This window comes from Lycium barbarum, unplaced genomic scaffold (assembly GCF_019175385.1).
Source record: "Lycium barbarum isolate Lr01 unplaced genomic scaffold, ASM1917538v2 unchr_scaffold_14, whole genome shotgun sequence".
NCBI classification, from domain to species: Eukaryota; Viridiplantae; Streptophyta; class Magnoliopsida; order Solanales; family Solanaceae; genus Lycium; species Lycium barbarum.
This window is the reverse complement of record NW_026843451.1, coordinates 112,432-138,043: the sequence shown is the minus strand read 5'-3', so window position 1 is coordinate 138,043 and position 25,612 is coordinate 112,432. Positions and strand designations below refer to the sequence as shown.

At 41.8% G+C, this 25,612-nt stretch overlaps 1 long non-coding RNA gene across 1 annotated transcript; it reads right to left on the bottom strand.

Annotated features, from left to right (window-relative positions):
- Window positions 1-7,862: 7,862 nt before the first annotated feature.
- On the bottom strand, window positions 7,863-9,976 carry LOC132625645 (uncharacterized). Its single transcript, XR_009576941.1, has 3 exons — window positions 9,666-9,976; window positions 9,273-9,320; window positions 7,863-8,240 (listed from the first exon to the last, which is right to left on the bottom strand). It is a non-coding gene; the product is annotated as an uncharacterized LOC132625645 (long non-coding RNA).
- Window positions 9,977-25,612: the final 15,636 nt, after the last annotated feature.

Here is a 25,612-nt window from a genome sequence, read left to right as displayed (position 1 = left end):
GGCAGCATCTCCCTTATTTATATCCCTAGCCCGAAATCGGAATACCAACAAAACAACTGCTACAATAGCACCAACATCAACAAAATCATCATCAATACAAAAATATTCCATAAAACATACAACCAGCTGATCAGGTGGTAATGCGTAAATAACGCCTCACCCTTTTCCCATACACCATATATATATATATATATATATATGTATATATACATAATATACGCGTATATAACGTCTTCTGGTCACGGGTCAATATGCATATATGTAAATGAATGCAACGCATAAATGTGAACTAACATAATCATGATACACAACTCAGGACCCATGAACAGAAGGGACAATCATAAGAGGGGTACAAGAACATCAAAGACTAAAGTACTCATAGTGCTTCTAAGAGTAGAGTAATATGGAAGCTCGTTTACTCGTTGTTCGCTCATATCATAGGATCATGCCAAAAAGAAAGAAAGGGAAAGCCGTAAAATACCTGGAAGATAATTTCTCGACTTCCCAACTTACTTCCGGTTTCGCAATCTACATATAAAAGCAGTCGCAATATTATTAGGCTTATTGTCATATACTTGTTTTAAGCCTTCAAATGAAATCCCTTTTAGAATCTGCCGAAATTCGGGCAGCATCTCCCTTGTTTATATCCCTAGCCCGAAATCACAATACCAACAAAACAACTGCTACAATAGAACCAACATCAACAACATCATCATCAATACAAAAATATTCCATAAAACATACCACCAGCGGATCAGGTGGTAATGCGTAAATAACGCCTCACCCTTTTCCCATACACCATATGTATATATACATAATATACGCGTATATAACGTCTTCTGGTCACGGGTCAATATGCATATATGTAAATGAATGCAACGCATAAATGTGAACGAACATAATCATGATACACAACTCAGGACCCATGAACAAATGGGACAATCATAAGAGGGGTACAGGGACATCAAAGACTAAAGTACTCCTACTGCTTCTAAGAGTAGAGTAATATGGAATCTCGTTTACTCGTTGTTCGCTCATATCATTGGATCATGCCAAAAAGAAAGAAAGGCAAAGCCTTAACATACCTGGAAGATAATTTCTCGACTTCCCAACTTACTTCATGTCTCGCAATCTACATATAAAAGCAGTCGCACTATTATTAGGCTTATTGTCATATACTTGTTTTAAGCCTTCAAATGAAATCCCTTTTAGAATCTGCCGAAATTCGGGCAGCATCTCCCTTGTTTATATCCCTAGCCCGAAATCACAATACCAACAAAACAACTGCTACAATAGAACCAACATCAACAACATCATCATCAACACAAAAATATTCCATAAAACATACCACCAGATCATCAACACAAAAATATTCCATAATGCGTAAATAACGCCTCACCATTTCCCCATACACCATATATACATAATATACGCGTATATAACGTCTTCTGGTCACGGGTCAATATGCATATATGTAAATGAATGCAACGCATAAATGTGAATTAACATAATCATGATACACAACTCAGGACCCATGAACAGATGGGACAATCATAAGAGGGGTACAGGAACATCAAAGACTAAAGTACTCCTAGTGCTTCTAAGAGTAGAGTAATATGGAAGCTCGTTTACTCGTTGTTCGCTCATATCATAGGATCATGCCAAAAAGAAAGAAAGGGAAAGCCTTAGCATACCTGGAAGATAATTTCTCGACTTCCCAAATTACTTCCGGTCTCGCAATCTACATATAAAAGCAGTCGCACTATTATTAGGCTTATTGTCATATACTTGTTTTAAGCCTTCAAATGAAATCCCTTTTAGAATCTGCCGAAATTCGGGCAGCATCTCCCTTATTTATATCCCTAGCTCGAAATCGCAATACCAACAAAACAACTGCTACAATAGCACCAACATCAACAAAATCATCATCAATACAAAAATATTCCATAAAACATACAACCAGCTGATCAGGTGGTAATGCGTAAATAACGCCTCACCCTTTTGCCATACACCATATATATATATATATATGTATATATACATAATATACGCGTATATAACGTCTTCTGGTCACGGGTCAATATGCATATATGTAAATGAATGCAACGCATAAATGTGAACTAACATAATCATGATACACAACTCAGGACCCATGAACAGAAGGGACAATCATAAGAGGGGTACAGGAACATCAAAGACTAAAGTACTCATAGTGCTTCTAAGAGTAGAGTAATATGGAAGCTCGTTTACTCGTTGTTCGCTCATATCATAGGATCATGCCAAAAAGAAAGAAAGGGAAAGCCGTAAAATACCTGGAAGATAATTTCTCGACTTCCCAACTTACTTCCGGTTTCGCAATCTACATATAAAAGCAGTCGCAATATTATTAGGCTTATTTTCATATACTTGTTTTAAGCCTTCAAATGAAATCCCTTTTAGAATCTGCCGAAATTCGGGCAGCATCTCCCTTGTTTATATCCCTAGCCCGAAATCGCAATACCAACAAAACAACTGCTACAATAGCACCAACATCAACAACATCATCATCAATACAAAAATATTCCATAAAACATACCACCAGCGGATCAGGTGGTAATGCGTAAATAACGCCTCACCCTTTTCCCATACACCATATGTATATATACCTAATATACGCGTATATAACGTCTTCTGGTCACGGGTCAATATGCATATATGTAAATGAATGCAACGCATAAATGTGAACGAACATAATCATGATACACAACTCAGGACCCATGAACAAATGGGACAATCATAAGAGGGGTACAGGGACATCAAAGACTAAAGTACTCCTAGTGCTTCTAAGAGTAGAGTAATATGGAATCTCGTTTACTCGTTGTTCGCTCATATCATTGGATCATGCCAAAAAGAAAGAAAGGCAAAGCCTTAACATACCTGGAAGATAATTTCTCGACTTCCCAACTTACTTCATGTCTCGCAATCTACATATAAAAGCAGTCGCACTATTATTAGGCTTATTGTCATATACTTGTTTTAAGCCTTCAAATGAAATCCCTTTCAGAATCTGCCGAAATTCGGGCAGCATCTCCCTTGTTTATATCCCTAGCCCGAAATCACAATACCAACAAAACAACTGCTACAATAGAACCAACATCAACAACATCATCATCAACACAAAAATATTCCATAAAACATACCACCAGCTGATCAGGTGGTAATGCGTAAATAACGCCTCACCATTTCCCCATACACCATATATACATAATATACGCGTATATAACGTCTTCTGGTCACGGGTCAATATGCATATATGTAAATGAATGCAACGCATAAATGTGAACTAACATAATCGTGATACACAACTCAGGACCCATGAACAGATGGGACAATCATAAGAGGGGTACAGGAACATCAAAGACTAAAGTACTCCTAGTGCTTCTAAGAGTAGAGTAATATGGAAGCTCGTTTACTCGTTGTTCGCTCATATCATAGGATCATGCCAAAAAGAAAGAAAGGGAAAGCCTTAGCATACCAGGAAGATAATTTCTCGACTTCCCAAATTACTTCCGGTCTCGCAATCTACATATAAAAGCAGTCGCACTATTATTAGGCTTATTGTCATATACTTGTTTTAAGCCTTCAAATGAAATCCCTTTTAGAATCTGCCGAAATTCGGGCAACATCTCCCTTATTTATATCCCTAGCCCAAAATCGCAATACCAACAAAACAACTGCTACAATAGCACCAACATCAACAAAATCATCATCAATACAAAAATATTCCATAAAACATACAACCAGCTGATCAGGTGGTAATGCGTAAATAACGCCTCACCCTTTTCCCATACACCATATATATATATATATATATATATATGTATATATACATAATATACGCGTATATAACGTCTTCTGGTCACGGGTCAATATGCATATATGTAAATGAATGCAACGCATAAATGTGAACTAACATAATCATGATACACAACTCAGGACCCATGAACAGAAGGGACAATCATAAGAGGGGTACAGGAACATCAAAGACTAAAGTACTCATAGTGCTTCTAAGAGTAGAGTAATATGGAAGCTCGTTTACTCGTTGTTCGCTCATATCATAGGATCATGCCAAAAAGAAAGAAAGGGAAAGCCGTAAAATACCTGGAAGATAATTTCTCGACTTCCCAACTTACTTCCGGTTTCGCAATCTACATATAAAAGCAGTCGCAATATTATTAGGCTTATTTTCATATACTTGTTTTAAGCCTTCAAATGAAATCCCTTTTAGAATCTACCGAAATTCGGGCAGCATCTCCCTTGTTTATATCCCTAGCCCGAAATCGCAATACCAACAAAACAACTGCTACAATAGCACCAACATCAACAACATCATCATCAATACAAAAATATTCCATAAAACATACCACCAGCGGATCAGGTGGTAATGCGTAAATAACGCCTCACCCTTTTCCCATACACCATATGTATATATACATAATATACGCGTATATAACGTCTTCTGGTCACGGGTCAATATGCATATATGTAAACGAATGCAACGCATAAATGTGAACGAACATAATCATGATACACAACTCAGGACCCATGAACAAATGGGACAATCATAAGAGGGGTACAGGGACATCAAAGACTAAAGTACTCCTAGTGCTTCTAAGAGTAGAGTAATATGGAATCTCGTTTACTCGTTGTTCGCTCATATCATTGGATCATGCCAAAAAGAAAGAAAGGCAAAGCCTTAACATACCTGGAAGATAATTTCTCGACTTCCCAACTTACTTCATGTCTCGCAATCTACATATAAAAGCAGTCGCACTATTATTAGGCTTATTGTCATATACTTGTTTTAAGCCTTCAAATGAAATCCCTTTTAGAATCTGCCGAAATTCGGGCAGCATCTCCCTTGTTTATATCCCTAGCCCGAAATCACAATACCAACAAAACAACTGCTACAATAGAACCAACATCAACAACATCATCATCAACACAAAAATATTCCATAAAACATACCACCAGCTGATCAGGTGGTAATGCGTAAATAACGCCTCAACATTTCCCCATACACCATATATACATAATATACGCGTATATAACGTCTTCTGGTCACGGGTCAATATGCATATATGTAAATGAATGCAACGCATAAATGTGAACTAACATAATCATGATACACAACTCAGGACCCATGAACAGATGGGACAATCATAAGAGGGGTACAGGAACATCAAAGACTAAAGTACTCCTAGTGCTTCTAAGAGTAGAGTAATATGGAAGCTCGTTTACTCGTTGTTCGCTCATATCATAGGATCATGCCAAAAAGAAAGAAAGGGAAAGCCTTAGCATACCAGGAAGATAATTTCTCGACTTCCCAAATTACTTCCGGTCTCGCAATCTACATATAAAAGCAGTCGCACTATTATTAGGCTTATTGTCATATACTTGTTTTAAGCCTTCAAATGAAATCCCTTTTAGAATCTGCCGAAATTCGGGCAGCATCTCCCTTATTTATATCCCTAGCCCGAAATCGCAATACCAACAAAACAACTGCTACAATAGCACCAACATCAACAAAATCATCATCAATACAAAAATATTCCATAAAACATACCACCAGCTGATCAGGTGGTAATGCGTAAATAACGCCTCACCATTTCCCATACACCATATATACATAATATACGCGTATATAACGTCTTCTGGTCACGGGTCAATATGCATATATGTAAATGAATGCAACGCATAAATATGAATTAACATAATCATGATACACAACTCAGGACCCATGAACAGATGGGACAATCATAAGAGGGGTACAGGAACATCAAAGACTAAAGTACTCCTAGTGCTTCTAAGAGTAGAGTAATATGGAAGCTCGTTTACTCGTTGTTCGCTCATATCATAGGATCATGCCAAAAAGAAAGAAAGGGAAAGCCTTAGCATACCTGGAAGATAATTTCTCGACTTCCCAAATTACTTCCGGTCTCGCAATCTACATATAAAAGCAGTCGCACTATTATTAGGATTATTGTCATATACTTGTTTTAAGCCTTCAAATGAAATCCCTTTTAGAATCTGCCGAAATTCGGGCAGCATCTCCCTTATTTATATCCCTAGCCCGAAATCGCAATACCAACAAAACAACTGCTACAATAGCACCAACATCAACAAAATCATCATCAATACAAAAATATTCCATAAAACATACAACCAGCTGATCAGGTGGTAATGCGTAAATAACGCCTCACCCTTTTCCCATACACCATATATATATATATATATATATATATATATATATATATATATATATATATATATATATGTATATATACATAATATACGCGTATATAACGTCTTCTGGTCACGGGTCAATATGCATATATGTAAATGAATGCAACGCATAAATGTGAACTAACATAATCATGATACACAACTCAGGACCCATGAACAGAAGGGACAATCATAAGAGGGGTACAGGAACATCAAAGACCAAAGTACTAATAGTTCTTCTAAGAGTAGAGTAATATGGAAGCTCGTTTAGTCGTTGTTCGCTCATATCATAGGATCATGCCAAAAAGAAAGAAAGGGAAAGCCTTAAAATACCTGGAAGATAATTTCTCGACTTCCCAACTTACTTCCGGTCTCGCAATCTACATATAAAAGCTGTCGCAATATTATTAGGCTTATTGTCATATACTTGTTTTAAGCCTTCAAATGAAATCCCTTTTAGAATCTGCCGAAATTCGGGCAGCATCTCCCTTGTTTATATCCCTAGCCCGAAATCAAAATACCAACAAAACAACTGCTACAATAGCACCAACATCAACAACATCATCATCAATACAAAAATATTCCATAAAACATACCACCAGCTGATCAGGTGGTAATGCGTAAATAACGCCTCACCATTTCCCCATACACCATGTATATATATATATGTATATATACATAATATACGCGTATATAACGTCTTCTGGTCACGGGTCAATATGCATATATGTAAATGAATGCAACACATAAATGTGAACTAACATAATCATGATACACAACTCAGGACCCATGAACAGATGGGACAATCATAAGAGGGGTACAGGAACATCAAAGACTAAAGTACTCCTAGTGCTTCTAAGAGTAGAGTAATATGGAAGCTCGTTTACTCGTTGTTCGCTCATGTCATAGGATCATGCCAAAAAGAAAGAAAGGGAAAGCCTTAGCATACTTGGAAGATAATTTCTCGACTTCCCAACTAACTTCTAGTCTCGCAATCTACATATAAAAGCAATCGCACTATTATTAGGCTTATTGTCATATACTTGTTTTAAGCCTTCAAATGAAATCCCTTTTAGAATCTGCCGAAATTCGGGCAGCATCTCCCTTGTTTATATCCCTAGCCCGAAATCGCAATACCAACAAAACAACTGCTACAATAGCACCAACATCAACAACATCATCATCAATACAAAAATATTCCATAAAACATACCACCAGCGGATCAGGTGGTAATGCGTAAATAACGGCTCACCCTTTTTCCCATACACCATATATATATATATATATATATATATGTATATATACATATATATGTATATATACATAATATACGCGTATATAACGTCTTCTGGTCACGGGTCAATATGCATATATGTAAATGAATGCAACGCATAAATGTGAACTAACATAATCATGATACACAACTCAGGACCCATGAACAGATGGGACAATCATTAGAGGGGTATAAGTGTCACGACCCAGCCCCGTGGGCCGCGACTGGTGCCCTAATTGGACACCCAAACAGACTTACGTACCAGATCGACATATCAAAGTCTTATCCAAATTTAGCATACGTTCTTTTGCACAAATATTGAGAACAGACATCATCTTAAGCGGTCACCCATACAAAAACATCATATCAATCCTGTAGGCTGGCGGAATACACATCGCCCCAAATATACACACATAAACAAACATATGGGCCGTTTTGGGCATAATAACAAACGGGACCGCTTAAGGCACAAGTCACAGACATAATCGAACAAACACGACCCATGACCCACATATATGTCTACAGACCTCTACAGATAGCAACAGAATCACAAGACGGGACAGGGCCCCGTCATACCCCTGAACCACATACATATGTACAATGGCAAAAGACTGTACCAAGACGTAGGCTCCAGACAACCGAGCACTCCAAGACAGCAGAATAGAATCCTAAGCGGGCGGATCGGTAAATCAGTCGTTTGTACCTGCATGGCATGAAACGCAGCCCCCGAAGAAAGGGGGTCAGTACGGAATATGTACCGAGTATGTAAAGCACGGAACGTAGTAAACAAAGTCATAACCGAAGCAGAAGGTACAGAAAATGAACGGAATATCCAGAATAGCAAAATGCTGATCATAAAGCATAAATAGTGCATGCAGAAAACATATGGCATATCTGGTCCCATTACGGGACTGGGTAAACAGAACGTGGTCGCCACCCCGACACTGGCGCCACAACACAGCATAACTCCAGAGTAGGGAATAACTCCGTAACATATCATATCATATCATATCATATCAGAATGTGCACATGTCAAACATATCAGATGGCCATATCATATCATATCATCATATATCAGAATATGTGTACATGGCACAACATACTCCACAACCCATGTACATGTATACCTGCCCCCTCACATCGAGGCGCGGCGAACAATGCAGTGGAATACGCGTGATAACATATCCTGGCCCGGGCTCAGTGAAGGAAACATTGAGGCATCCACGAGTGGAGTAGTGAGAAACTAAATGCATATAATTAAATAAATTCCAAAACTCGATGGACAAATATATTTACGACATCCGAAGGCTCAGAAATCAGTTTCGGGTCAACCGGAATTAGTATACGAAAGTTACGAACTTTTGAAGTACAGAACGTTCTAAAAACGTTTCAGAAGCTCTTTTTGAAAATTCAAGTAACAATCATATTAGGGAACTTTTAAATATCCTTAAGGATCAAATCGAATGGAGCCTTTAGAGTCATATGTACGTATCAAAATATATATCCAAGACTTTAGCCATATCAAATATTTTTCGAACAACATTTGGAAACATATCGAATAGAACTTCGGACATCATAAGTACGTATCAAACCATGTGGAATGGCTTATGGAAGTCAAAGATATTGGCCATCCTGGTGGCTTTAAGAATAGAATTTTCTTTAAAAGCATACATATGTGTTATTTGTTCGTTTCATAAAGGCCATGCCAAAAGAAAGAAAGGTAGGCTTTACATACCTGGGTTTCTATCTAATTGTCCAACGTCTACTTCTCGAACTCGTAAGACTACAATTAAGATGATAACATCACGATTAGACCACCTACACCATTTACAATTTAATTTGCATACAAATGGAACTTAACAAAATTCGAGCAGCATTTCCTCTATAACCCTCACTCCAATCCAATTCCAAAACGGTCCATAATACGTACAATATCCCCAACAACAGCAACAACACTAAATAGCAACATAACCACTTGAGAATTTCCCCAAAAACCTCACCAAAATAGTCCACAAGGCAATCATGTCAACAAACTAGTTAATACTTTCGTAGCACCATTTCCGCCACTTTAAACTAGGGAATTCTTTCGTAAACAACTTAATTAACAAGATATGAGGATAAAACATACCTTAATTGATGAATCTATCAACCATCCTTTTCACTTAAATTTGCCAAGAACAATCTTGCTCCTGTTAGATATTTGAACAAGAACTATACTTGCTTTCATAAAATAAGTGTGAAACGTTGCTGCATAAGTTCATGAGAAATTATTTAGCTAAGTATAACTTGGGGCTGCTGGTTACGTTTGGAAATTGCTCCCAAAATGAGAAAATAGGTACTGCCAACGTTTAATTCCCTCAATGACTTGTTGCTAAAATTAACGAAAATGGGTGTTGGAAGCAGTTAGTCTACTTGGTATATAAGAAGACATGTGTCCCTTATTTTACTCATCCCTTAGAATTAACTTAGCTTCTTGTAAGCACATGAATTCTCCACGTAGCCACACTTGGACATGCCATTTAATCCTTTTCCAACTATTGATGTTAATCTTTATCCAATGCTAGTAATTCCCTTGGTGGGACCGATGTGTCCCATGTTGTCTCCCTTAAAATCAATAGAATGTTTATAATAATTCTACACGTAATTTATTTCTTAATCTTGATTTAATTAAATATGGACTACTCTTAATATACTTCATATACTCATTATCATGATTATGCAACATGACACTAGTTCATAGCTCTTTTTGATACACGCAAAATATTATTTCCAATCATCGTTGTCACACTTTTTCCATCTTAAATCATTTCGGGAATTTATTCCTTGTATACATCGAGTTCTTAATTTTCATGCTTGAATATGACCATATTCTTCGGGCTCAGGTAAATTTGTTCATGTTGGATGTTTCAATTTCCTAGTCCAAAAATACGGGATGTTATGGAGTAAGATGGAAACTTATCAGAAAAAGATTATTGCTGGCCAAATTTCTTAATTATAAAGAATGAATAGGTAATGATGATGTCTAATACATGTCCAAAATTCATGTGGTAACGTGGATGATATGCCACCCCTCCAATTATTTTAATGTAAAAAGTAAAATCATAAGATATAATCTCATACACTAATATTTTAATATTTCTTTGAAATACATAAGCTTCCAAAAATTTTGTTATTGAAATATCATATCAACTTAAGACATACACGTATTTCATAAAAACTAATACATCTAGAAATCATGTTCGTCAAATTATAATCTTTCCTCAACTTAACATCAATAGTACAAATTATTGTACTATCAATTCTCATAATGGAAAAAGATAGCTTTTCATAAGAGAAAATAATTTATGTACCCATAACAAATAAAATCTCATTTCTAAATGTCTTCATACCGCACACATAATTAAAAATGTATCCTAGAAGTAGTAACAGTAATAACTATAGAAAATCATGCTTATCAAATATTTACTAAAAGGGATTTACTTAAAATAAAATACTATATCAAGACCATATATAACAGTTTCAAAATTCATCAAACTTATTTCGTTACTAATGTCATTGAACTCGTACGCTTTCCAACTTGTGAAAACGAGGGATGTAACATCCTTCCCCCCTTTAGAACATTCGTCCTCGAATGTTAAACTAGTCGCGTATAAGTATACTGGTTATAGTGATCTTATGACGAATCAGTTACTCTTCTATCACGCTATGCCCATTTTTGCTTACTTACTACCATTCTCCACCTGATATCAATCATTATTGAATTTCCAAAGAAAGTGGTTATAATTTAGTTACTTCCGTAATTGACTGCAACTCACTATAACCATCTACACTTGAAGCTTAAGTCGAGTTTTTTTTTTTTCCTAATCAATAGAAGCAGCCACCAATTCTACCAAATAGTCTTAGTCATATATTGCTTGCTTGACATGCCCACACGTTGCATGTAGATACTCTTTTTTTTAATTAAAATTTGTTGCTGCTTGCTAGAAGTATACGTGCAGCAAACATGCATTGTCAAGAGAATTGTGACTAATGTCACGACCCAGCCCCGTGGGCCGCGACTGGCACCCTACCTGGGTACCCAGACCGAATCACACATTCATTTTCAAATCCACACTTATTTCATAATTTTTCGAAATCATATCGAACATAATTTATATCAAATATGTCTTAAGTGGTCGTGCCAAATCAAAATATCATATCAAATACAAACTGAGCGGCGGAATAGACATCGCCGGTCAAAAGTGCAAATATAAGCATAGAGGCCATTTGGGGCCATCATGACAAACGGACCGCTTTAAGACCAGAAAACAAAATCAGACCAACATATACAGGACCCTCACCCCACATATATGACTACAGGCCTCTATGAGTTCGAAACAAAAACATATGGCGAGACAGGGCCCCGCCGTACCCAAATAGTCAAATATACAAAACATATACAAAGCAAAAGGAGCCTGTACCAAAAGTGGACTCCGGATCAAATAGGAGTACTCCGGAATAGCAAGAAGTGAAGCCTACTGCGGAGGATCACCGATATCTGCACCTGCGGGCATAAAACGCAGCCCCCGAAGGGAGGGGGTCAGTACGAAATATGTATTGAGTATGTAAAGCACGGAGTACAGAAATATGGATCAAAACCGAAAGCAAATCAAATGTCAAAGTGGAGTACTATTGGGTATGTCATAATCTGTAGCGAAATCATATACGTATACATAATGCAATTGAAATCATGCAAACGCTTAGGAACGTGGTCGCCACTCCGACGCTGGCGCCACACACAGCATAACACCAGAAGGTTTCAAATCTCCGTACATCCCCGAACACAAACATAATCATAGGTGAGCGTATCGCATCACGAGCCATATCACAGCATAACTCCAAACGGAACCCGGCCCTATGGCGAAGCCTCGGGAACCGTAACACAGCATACGGCCGAATTGTCATAAGGCGCACGAATCAAAACCGGCCCGGGAACTGGTGAACGAAGTCATAATAAGGCACGAGCGGAGTCGTGAGCAAACCAATGCAATTCGTACTTCAAAATAGTTTTCCAAAACGAAGTAAACCCATAAGTCATATCATAATGCAAAATAGTCGGATACTTAGCCGATATAAAGTTTCATTTATCAAAACTTTTCCAAAATAATATGTGTAGCTCAGAACGTAGCTTAACATATCTTAATTGTCGAAACATATCCCATAGATGGGAATTCCAACATCGAAAGTGCCATTCCAAACGTTATTCAAAAGGACAGTCCAATAAGACAAATAGGGCGTCTTGGGGTTAGCGGGCCCACCTCGAGTCAAAGTGAGGTGGCGAACATATTTTTTACGAACATTTATATGCCAGGGGTCATACATAATCATTTCTAGGTTACCCGACCACATTTCGATAGGTTTCGGACGAATGGTGGCATTCTAGCCAAAATAGAGCCCTTAGGCTTCAATTGAATTGAATGAATAGTAACTTTTCTGTGGATCGGGTTTCGAGGAACAGAAATGCTCCGGAAGGTCTCATATTCGACTAACATACTAGGATATGCCAAATGAAGGAGTGGGAAGCTTTACATACCTCACAGATGTCGTAAGCTCTCTCGAAAGTCCAGTCCCGTTTCGTCAAAAATCTGCAAATGGTCAAAGTTACCAATTGAGATTCTTAGGCTTAAAAATGCCTTTAACTTCAATTTTTGCCTACCGAAATTTCGGCAGCATTTCCCCTATAAATCTAACATCCCCGAGGCTTAGCTCGGCTCAAAATACATCCACCACAACAGCCCACACATCAAGAAACAACACAAACAACAATCAAACCATTCTAGCTTCAAAGATCTACTTTGTTATCTAAGTTGGCAACTTTCATTCCAACTTTCAAAACTCAAATTCTAAATCTACATAATTGTATTCATTTCTACATTCAAACTTATACAATCACATCCTAACTACAATCCAAGCCATACACGAAATTACACCAAAATCCATTATTTTCCAGAATTCTTTAAAACATCAAAAATCCACGACGAACATTCTAACTCACGTCGTTTCATTCTGAATTCATTAACATCATTATAAATTCACATCTAAAGTCTCTAGCACCCAAAATATACAATGATATACATAGTGATACCGAAGGTATACGCTTTCCGATAATATCCAAAATCACTTTTCAACGTCAATTTCATTCATCAATCGATCAATTACAACATAAGGATCACAACAACACATTACACCAACCAAACAAGGTAAATTAACACCATTTCCTCCTCCCTATGGCTCACGGCCAACCCACACTCTACACACACACCCACGACTTTTTACTATCATCCACGTTACGGGATTCTCGTCTATTTCCAATCCTTAACACATTCATATCAATTCTATAACATTAGAGGGGCAAAATTCTTACCTTTTCTTGACTTTCCGACTTGTTGCAAACGTAGTACTTGTGCCAAACTAATTATACCCCGTTGAAGAGGGCCTCGAGTACTTCACAAATATGTAAGGATTATGATTGTTTGATCACAAACAAGACTTGGAAATATTTTTCTTTCCTTTTTCTCTTGGTTTGGCCGAAGCCCTTTGTGAGGGGTGTTCTTGAAATTTTGTTCTTTGACTTGATAATGGCCAAGCATACATAGTATATATCCTTTTAGGGGTCATGTGCATAGCACATGACCCTTTTAAAGTGGGCTTGGGCCAATTGACAAGGCCGGCCCCCTTCAATTGTTGGGCTTCAACTTTGGGTCATAATTTTCCTTGGCCCAATTAGTTAAAGTCTCATTTTGTAATTCCCGAAACTAATTTCCAAAATTCCGAATTTACCCTAGGCCTTTCCCGATGTCTTAGCATTAAATATTCCACAACCAACATAGTCACATTCACTAAAATCAAATTATGTCCTTATAGCACACAAGTCGTAATTACTTCTCGATTTCCAATTATACGAAAACACGGGACATAACATTCTCCCCCCCCCCCCTTAAGAACATTCGTCCCCGAATGTTAAATAAATCTTATGAAAACTCACAAGCATAACGGGAAAACCATTTTATATATAACACACATGGCCCATCCATTTATTGGTACAACAAATACACAAGTCTAGATTACAGGAGGCGTTGGGAATAAATGGGGGAATCTCTTCTTCATCTCATCCTCCGCCTCCCAAGTCATCTCTTCCCGGTTGTTATTGCGCCACAGAACCTTGACAGAAGGCACCTCCTTAGTGCGCAATCTCCTCACCTGACGATCCAGAATAGATACAGGCTGCTCGTCATAAGACAACTGCTCCGTCACCTGCAGATCATCTAATGGGAATATCCTGGAAGGGTCACCAATACACTTCCGCAACATCGACACATGAAATACCGGGTGCACGGACTCCAAATCCGATGGAAAGTCTAGCTCGTAGGCGACTGCGCCTATCCTCCGAAAAATCTGGTATGGCCCGATGTACCGCGGACTCAACTTGCCCTTCTTGCCAAACCTCATAACGCCCTTCATGGGCGACACCTTCAGGAATACCCAGTCACCAATCTGGAACTCTAACGGTTGACGTCGTCTATCAGCATAAGCTTTCTGTCGACTCTGAGCAGCTAACAGTCGTTCCCGAATAAGCTTCACCTTATCTACAGCTTCCTGGATCACATCCGGCCCAATCAACTTAGTCTCGCCCATGTCAAACCAGCCAATAGGAGACCTGCATCTCCTGCCATAAAGGGCCTCGTACGGGGCCATCTGAATGCTGGAGTGATGACTGTTATTGTAAGCAAACTCTATAAGCGGCAAATGATCATCCCAGCTGCCCCTGAAATCAATAACGCAGGCCCGCAACATATCCTCGAGCGTCTGAATAGTGCGCTCGGCCTGCCCGTCGGTCTGAGGATGAAAGGCTGTACTGAGGCTCACCTGAGTCCCTAATCCCTCCTGAAATGACCTCCAGAAATTAGCTGTAAACTGGGCACCTCGGTCAGTAATGATAGATACAGGGACTCCGTGAAGTCTGACTATCTCTCTGATATATAGTCTGGCATAATCCTCAGCCGAATAAGTAGTCCGGACCGGAAGGAAATGGGCTGATTTCGTCAGCCTGTCCACAATAACCCAAATAGAGTCGTACCTGCGTAGAGTACGCAGCAACCCAACAATGAAGTCCATATTAATCATCTCCCATTTCCAGGCTGGAATCTCCATCTCCTGTAACAATCCACCGGGCTTCTGGTGCTCGATCTTGACTTGCTGGCAGTTCGGGCACTGACTACCAAACTCAGCAACGTCTTTCTTCATGCCGTCCCACCAATACAAACACCTGAGATCCCGATACATCTTAGTGGAACCAGGATGAACAGAATACCGGGCATAGTGTGCCTCGCCCATAATCTACCGCCGTAAGCCCGCAACGTCCGGTACACAGAATCTGCCGTCGTACAATAATACTCCTTCACGCGAGATTTCAAACTGAGTCTTCGCTTTATTAAGGGCCAAATATCTGTACTGGATCAAAAGAGGATCCTCAAACTGGCGCTGCTTTACCTCCTGAATAATAGATGACTCAGCAACTGGGCAAACAAAAATCCCAGAATCGGCCAAACGAACTCCGAGGCTGGCCAGCTGATGAATATCACGAACCAAATCTCTCTTATCAGATGGAACATCAGCCAGACTGCCTACGGACTTGCGGCTCAGCGCGTCAGCTACCACGTTGGCTTTTCCTGGATGATACAGAATATCGACGTCGTAATCCTTTAGTAGCTCAAGCCACCTCCGCTGCCGCAAATTTAGCTCCTTCTGCTTAAAAATATACTGGAGACTCTTATGGTCCGTATAGATATCAACGTGGACCCCATATAAATAATGCCGCCAAATCTTCAAAGCATGAATCACCGCGGCCAACTCAAGATCATGAGTGGGATAGTTCCTCTCGTGCGGTCTGAGCTGCCGGGAAGCATAGGCTATGACTTGACCGTGCTGCATCAATACACATCCTATCCCAATACCAGAGGCGTCGCAATATACAACATACCCATCAGATCCCTCTGGAAGAGCCAAAACTGGTGTTGTAATCAATCTCTCCTTCAGCATCTGAAAGCTGTGCTCGCAGGCATCTGACCACTGGAATTTCGCTGCTTTCTGGGTAAGCCTCGTCAGTGGTGCTGCAATAGAAGAGAAATCCTCCACGAACCTGCGATAATACCCAGCCAATCCCAGAAAACTGCACACCTCTGTCGGTGTAGTAGGCCTGGGCCAATTCTGCACAGCCTCAATCTTCTGCGTATCGACCCGAATACCGTCTGCGCCGACAATATGGCCCAAGAATGCCACAGAAGTCAACCAGAACTCACACTTAGAAAATTTAGCATATAACTTCTGCTGACGGAGAATGCCAAGTATCGTCCTCAAGTGATCTGAATGCTCCTCGGCTGATCGCGAATAAATCAGGATGTCATCAATAAACACAATAACAAACATATCCAGAAAAGGCCGAAATACCCGGTTCATCAGATCCATAAATACTGCTGGGGCATTAGTCAGCCCGAAAGACATAACTCTGAACTCATAATGCCTGTACCGGGTCCTGAAAGCAGTCTTCGGGATATCTGACTCCCGTACTCGCACCTGATGATAACCTGAGCGCAGATCTATCTTTGAAAAATGTCTAGCACCCTGCAGCTGATCAAACAAATCATCAATCCGGGGGAGGGGATACTTGTTCTTAATAGTCACCTTATTCAGCTGCCGGTAGTCGATACACATCCGCAATGACCCATCTTTCTTCCTGACAAACAATACCGGCGCTCCCCAGGGTGATGTGCTGGGTCTAATAAAGCCCTTATCCAGCAAATCTTTCAGCTGCTCCTTCAACTCTTTCAACTCAGCCGGTGACATCCTGTACGGAGGAATAGATATAGGCTGCGTATCCGGCATCAACTCTATAGTGAAATCAATCTCCCGCTCAGGCGGAAGGCCAGAAAGCTCGTCAGGAAAAACATCTGGAAACTCGCTGACGACCGGAACAGACTGAAGGGTAGGTACCTCCGCGGCAGTATCGTGCACACGAACCAAATGATAGATATATCCCTTGTGGATCATCTTCTTAGCCTTGAGGTATGAAATAAACTTACCCCTCGGCGACGCAGTAGATCCGAACCACTCTATGACTGGTTCCCCTGGAAACTGAAAACGGACTACCTTTCTCTGGCAGTCGACATTAGCGTAACAGGAAGACAACCAGTCCATGCCCATAATGACGTCAAACTCGAGCATGTCTAACTATACCAAATCAGCCTTAGTGCTACGATCATAAATGGTCACAGAACAATCCCTATAGATCTGTCTCGCTACAATAAAATCCCCAACTGGAGTAGCTACCGCAAATGGCTCTATAGGCTCAGACACTATCCCAATCTCACTAGCAACGAGCGGGGAAATATATGATAAGGTAGAGCCAGGGTCAATCAATGCATATACAGATCTGGAGAAAACCAGTAATGTACCTGTGACGACGTTTGGCGAAGCCTCCTGATCCTAGCCGCTGGCCAAAGCATATATGCGGTTCGAGGGACCGCTAGAACCTGAAGCGCCACCGCGGCCTCGACCGCGTCCTGCCGGTGCTGGAATACCCCGCCCTCCAGGGCGTGCAACAGATGGAACAGATGAAGAACCGGCGACTGACCCTGTCTGCTGGGCAGCACTACTAGAACCGCTAGCCAATGGACAGTCTCTCATAAAGTGGCCCTGACCACCACAAGAAAACCAAGCTCCAGTCGCTCGGTAACACTCCCCGGGATGAGACTTCCCGCAATGAGGACAACGGGGCCTGGGTGGTCTGGCCTAGCTGGAACCCCTAGATGCCTGTGAACCTACCGCTCTGGAGCTCTGACCGGCCCCAGACGGTCCCGTCCTATCGAATCTCCGGCTGCCTGACTGAGTACCCCGACCGGAGGGAGGAAAATGCCTGTCTGACTGCTGCTGCTGAGGCTGTCCGCCTCGAGAATCTCCAGCATAACCTGCGGACCTAGCCCTCTTGGGCGGCCTCCTATCTCGATCTCTGCCAGCCGGATCAGACCTGCGACGGTCCTCCATACCCATCGCATAGGCCTGAAGTCGGGAAATGTCCATGTCTGCCTGCAATGACACTGCCATACAGCTATCAACCAAATACCGGTCCAATCCCATAACATATCTGTGCATCCGATCGGACATATCTGCTACCACGGCCGGTGCATATCGGGCCAGAGAATCAAACTCAAGGTTATACTCGCGAACACTCCGACCCCTCTGCTGCAGACGTAAGAATCGATCAGCCCGTGCTCGCCGTAACTCCGGTGGCAAAAAGTGGCGGGTGAATGCTGTCACAAACTGATCCCAAGTGGCTGGAGGGGCACCCTCTCCTCTAGACAGCTCCCAAGTCTCGTACCAGTGGGTAGCCACATCTCGAAGCCTGTGCGAAGCCAGCTCAACCGACTCGGTCTCTGAAGCCCTGACCAAGTCCAGTGAGCGTCGCATCCCCCGAATAAAGTCATGGGGGTCCTCGTCGGGCTTAGACCCGAAGAACTCTGGAGGGCCACATAGCAAAAACTCCCGAACTCTCAGGCTGTCCCGCCTGTCATCGTCATCGTCGTCCCTCCGCCCGCGTCTGCGAGCCTGTCCTGCCACCAATGTAGTCAGCAACTGTACAGCCTCTCTCAGGGTCCTATCCTCCGCCCCTAGCTGAGGAGCTGGAGTCTCAGGTGCGGGTACACGGACCTCTGGAGCTGCTGAAGGTCCTGCTCCAGGCTGTACTAGTGGGGGTGTAGCAGACCCCTCAGAATGAGGCACATCCTCAGGCAAATCATAAACACGAGCCCGGGTAGCTCGCTGTGCCTGACTAGTCTCTCCAATCCTCGCCTTGCCCTTCTGGGCCGCCGTTGCCTTCTTCGGAGGCATCACTGCAAACACAAAGGCGAATCAGATCAAAATCAGCCTAATAGCACAGCTCTATCGCACGATCTAAGATTCCAAAGAAAGTAACATCCTAAATGGCCTGTAGCTCCATGTTTATAGATGTGGTGCACAACACATCGATAAACAAGACTCTACGAGACACGGCCTGTAGACATTCCGAGGACAAACCACTCTGATACCACTTTTGTCACGACCCAGCCCCGTGGGCCGCGACTGGCACCCTACCTGGGTACCCAGACCGAATCACACATTCATTTTCAAATCCACACTTATTTCATAATTTTTCGAAATCATATCGAACATAATTTATATCAAATATGTCTTAAGCGGTCGTGCCAAATCAAAATATCATATCAAATACAAACTGAGCGGCGGAATAGACATCGCCGGTCAAAAGTACAAATATAAGCATAGAGGCCATTTGGGGCCATCATAACAAACGGACCGCTTTAACACCAGAAAACAAAATCAGACCAACATATACAGGACCCTCACCCCACATATATGACTACAGGCCTCTATGAGTTCGAAACAAAAACATATGGCGAGACAGGGCCCCGCCATACCCAAATAGTCAAATATACAAAACATATACAAAGCAAAAGGAGTCTGTACCAAAAGTGGACTCCGGATCAAATAGGAGTACTCCGGAATAGCAAGAAGTGAAGCCTACTGCGGAGGATCACCGATATCTGCACCTGCGGGTATAAAATGCAGCCCCCGAAGAGAGGGGGTCAGTACGAAATATGTACTGAGTATGTAAAGCACGGAGTACAGAAATATGGATCAAAACCGAAAGCAAATCAAATGTCAAAGTGGAGTACTATTGGGTATGTAAAAATCTGTAGCGAAATCATATACGTATACATAATGCAATTGAAATCATGCAAACGCTTAGGAACGTGGTCGCCACTCCGACGCTGGCGCCACACACAGCATAACACCAGAAGGTTTCAAATCTCCGTACATCCCCGAACACAAACATAATCATAGGTGAGCGTATCGCATCACGAGCCATATCACAGCATAACTCCAAACGGAACCCGGCCCTATGGCGAAGCCTCGGGAACCGTAACACAGCATACAACCGAATTGTCATAAGGCGCACGAATCAAAACCGGCCCGGGAACCGGTGAACGAAGTCATAATAAGGCACGAGCGGAGTCGTGAGCAAACCAATGCAATTCGTACTTCAAAATAGTTTTCCAAAACGAAGTAAACCCATAAGTCATATCATAATGCAAAATAGTCGGATACTTAGCCGATATAAAGTTTCATTTATCAAAACTTTTCCAAAATAATATGTGTAGCTCAGAACGTAGCTTAACATATCTTAATTGTCGAAACATATCCCATAGATGGGAATTCCAACATCGAAAGTGCCATTCCAAACGTTATTCAAAAGGACAGTCCAATAAGACAAATAGGGCGTCTTGGGGTTAGCGGGCCCACCTCGAGTCAAAGTGAGGTGGCGAACATATTTTTTACGAACATTTATATGCCAGGGGTCATACATAATCATTTCTAGGTTACCCGACCACATTTCGATAGGTTTCGGACGAATGGTGGCATTCTAGCCAAAATAGAGCCCTTAGGCTTCAATTGAATTGAATGAATAGTAACTTTTCTGTGGATCGGGTTTCGAGGAACAGAAATGCTCCGGAAGGTCTCATATTCGACTAACATACTAGGATATGCCAAATGAAGGAGTGGGAAGCTTTACATACCTCACAGATGTCGTAAGCTCTCTCGAAAGTCCAGTCCCGTTTCGTCAAAAATCTGCAAATGGTCAAAGTTACCAATTGAGATTCTTAGGCTTAAAAATGCCTTTAACTTCAATTTTTGCCTACCGAAATTTCGGCAGCATTTCCCCTATAAATCTAACATCCCCGAGGCTTAGCTCGGCTCAAAATACATCCACCACAACAGCCCACACATCAAGAAACAACACAAACAACAATCAAACCATTCTAGCTTCAAAGATCTACTTTGTTATCTAAGTTGGCAACTTTCATTCCAACTTTCAAAACTCAAATTCTAAATCTACATAATTGTATTCATTTCTACATTCAAACTTATACAATCACATCCTAACTACAATCCAAGCCATACACGAAATTACACCAAAATCCATTATTTTCCAGAATTCTTTAAAACATCAAAAATCCACGACGAACATTCTAACTCACGTCGTTTCATTCTGAATTCATTAACATCATTATAAATTCACATCTAAAGTCTCTAGCACCCAAAATATACAATGATATACATAGTGATACCGAAGGTATACGCTTTCCGATAATATCCAAAATCACTTTTCAACGTCAATTTCATTCATCAATCGATCAATTACAACATAAGGATCACAACAACACATTACACCAACCAAACAAGGTAAATTAACACCATTTCCTCCTCCCTATGGCTCACGGCCAACCCACACTCTACACACACACCCACGACTTTTTACTATCATCCACGTTACGGGATTCTCGTCTATTTCCAATCCTTAACACATTCATATCAATTCTATAACATTAGAGGGGCAAAATTCTTACCTTTTCTTGACTTTCCGACTTGTTGCAAACGTAGTACTTGTGCCAAACTAATTATACCCCGTTGAAGAGGGCCTCGAGTACTTCACAAATATGTAAGGATTATGATTGTTTGATCACAAACAAGACTTGGAAATATTTTTCTTTCCTTTTTCTCTTGGTTTGGCCGAAGCCCTTTGTGAGGGGTGTTCTTGAAATTTTGTTCTTTGACTTGATAATGGCCAAGCATACATAGTATATATCCTTTTAGGGGTCATGTGCATAGCACATGACCCTTTTAAAGTGGGCTTGGGCCAATTGACAAGGCCGGCCCCCTTCAATTGTTGGGCTTCAACTTTGGGTCATAATTTTCCTTGGCCCAATTAGTTAAAGTCTCATTTTGTAATTCCCGAAACTAATTTCCAAAATTCCGAATTTACCCTAGGCCTTTCCCGATGTCTTAGCATTAAATATTCCACAACCAACATAGTCACATTCACTAAAATCAAATTATGTCCTTATAGCACACAAGTCGTAATTACTTCTCGATTTCCAATTATACGAAAACACGGGACATAACATTCTCCCCCCCCCCCCTTAAGAACATTCGTCCCCGAATGTTAAATAAATCTTATGAAAACTCACAAGCATAACGGGAAAACCATTTTATATATAACACACATGGCCCATCCATTTATTGGTACAACAAATACACAAGTCTAGATTACAGGAGGCGTTGGGAATAAATGGGGGAATCTCTTCTTCATCTCATCCTCCGCCTCCCAAGTCATCTCTTCCCGGTTGTTATTGCGCCACAGAACCTTGACAGAAGGCACCTCCTTAGTGCGCAATCTCCTCACCTGACGATCCAGAATAGATACAGGCTGCTCGTCATAAGACAACTGCTCCGTCACCTGCAGATCATCTAATGGGAATATCCTGGAAGGGTCACCAATACACTTCCGCAACATCGACACATGAAATACCGGGTGCACGGACTCCAAATCCGATGGAAAGTCTAGCTCGTAGGCGACTGCGCCTATCCTCCGAAAAATCTGGTATGGCCCGATGTACCGCGGACTCAACTTGCCCTTCTTGCCAAACCTCATAACGCCCTTCATGGGCGACACCTTCAGGAATACCCAGTCACCAATCTGGAACTCTAACGGTTGACGTCGTCTATCAGCATAAGCTTTCTGTCGACTCTGAGCAGCTAACAGTCGTTCCCGAATAAGCTTCACCTTATCTACAGCTTCCTGGATCACATCCGGCCCAATCAACTTAGTCTCGCCCATGTCAAACCAGCCAATAGGAGACCTGCATCTCCTGCCATAAAGGGCCTCGTACGGGGCCATCTGAATGCTGGAGTGATGACTGTTATTGTAAGCAAACTCTATAAGCGGCAAATGATCATCCCAGCTGCCCCTGAAATCAATAACGCAGGCCCGCAACATATCCTCGAGCGTCTGAATAGTGCGCTCGGCCTGCCCGTCGGTCTGAGGATGAAAGGCTGTACTGAGGCTCACCTGAGTCCCTAATCCCTCCTGAAATGACCTCCAGAAATTAGCTGTAAACTGGGCACCTCGGTCAGTAATGATAGATACAGGGACTCCGTGAAGTCTGACTATCTCTCTGATATATAGTCTGGCATAATCCTCAGCCGAATAAGTAGTCCGGACCGGAAGGAAATGGGCTGATTTCGTCAGCCTGTCCACAATAACCCAAATAGAGTCGTACCTGCGTAGAGTACGCAGCAACCCAACAATGAAGTCCATATTAATCATCTCCCATTTCCAGGCTGGAATCTCCATCTCCTGTAACAATCCACCGGGCTTCTGGTGCTCGATCTTGACTTGCTGGCAGTTCGGGCACTGACTACCAAACTCAGCAACGTCTTTCTTCATGCCGTCCCACCAATACAAACACCTGAGATCCCGATACATCTTAGTGGAACCAGGATGAACAGAATACCGGGCATAGTGTGCCTCGCCCATAATCTACCGCCGTAAGCCCGCAACGTCCGGTACACAGAATCTGCCGTCGTACAATAATACTCCTTCAGGCGAGATTTCAAACTGAGTCTTCGCTTTATTAAGGGCCAAATATCTGTACTGGATCAAAAGAGGATCCTCAAACTGGCGCTGCTTTACCTCCTGAATAATAGATGACTCAGCAACTGGGCAAACAAAAATCCCAGAATCGGCCAAACGAACTCCGAGGCTGGCCAGCTGATGAATATCACGAACCAAATCTCTCTTATCAGATGGAACATCAGCCAGACTGCCTACGGACTTGCGGCTCAGCGCGTCAGCTACCACGTTGGCTTTTCCTGGATGATACAGAATATCGACGTCGTAATCCTTTAGTAGCTCAAGCCACCTCCGCTGCCGCAAATTTAGCTCCTTCTGCTTAAAAATATACTGGAGACTCTTATGGTCCGTATAGATATCAACGTGGACCCCATATAAATAATGCCGCCAAATCTTCAAAGCATGAATCACCGCGGCCAACTCAAGATCATGAGTGGGATAGTTCCTCTCGTGCGGTCTGAGCTGCCGGGAAGCATAGGCTATGACTTGACCGTGCTGCATCAATACACATCCTATCCCAATACCAGAGGCGTCGCAATATACAACATACCCATCAGATCCCTCTGGAAGAGCCAAAACTGGTGTTGTAATCAATCTCTCCTTCAGCATCTGAAAGCTGTGCTCGCAGGCATCTGACCACTGGAATTTCGCTGCTTTCTGGGTAAGCCTCGTCAGTGGTGCTGCAATAGAAGAGAAATCCTCCACGAACCTGCGATAATACCCAGCCAATCCCAGAAAACTGCACACCTCTGTCGGTGTAGTAGGCCTGGGCCAATTCTGCACAGCCTCAATCTTCTGCGTATCGACCCGAATACCGTCTGCGCCGACAATATGGCCCAAGAATGCCACAGAAGTCAACCAGAACTCACACTTAGAAAATTTAGCATATAACTTCTGCTGACGGAGAATGCCAAGTATCGTCCTCAAGTGATCTGAATGCTCCTCGGCTGATCGCGAATAAATCAGGATGTCATCAATAAACACAATAACAAACATATCCAGAAAAGGCCGAAATACCCGGTTCATCAGATCCATAAATACTGCTGGGGCATTAGTCAGCCCGAAAGACATAACTCTGAACTCATAATGCCTGTACCGGGTCCTGAAAGCAGTCTTCGGGATATCTGACTCCCGTACTCGCACCTGATGATAACCTGAGCGCAGATCTATCTTTGAAAAATGTCTAGCACCCTGCAGCTGATCAAACAAATCATCAATCCGGGGGAGGGGATACTTGTTCTTAATAGTCACCTTATTCAGCTGCCGGTAGTCGATACACATCCGCAATGACCCATCTTTCTTCCTGACAAACAATACCGGCGCTCCCCAGGGTGATGTGCTGGGTCTAATAAAGCCCTTATCCAGCAAATCTTTCAGCTGCTCCTTCAACTCTTTCAACTCAGCCGGTGACATCCTGTACGGAGGAATAGATATAGGCTGCGTATCCGGCATCAACTCTATAGTGAAATCAATCTCCCGCTCAGGCGGAAGGCCAGAAAGCTCGTCAAGAA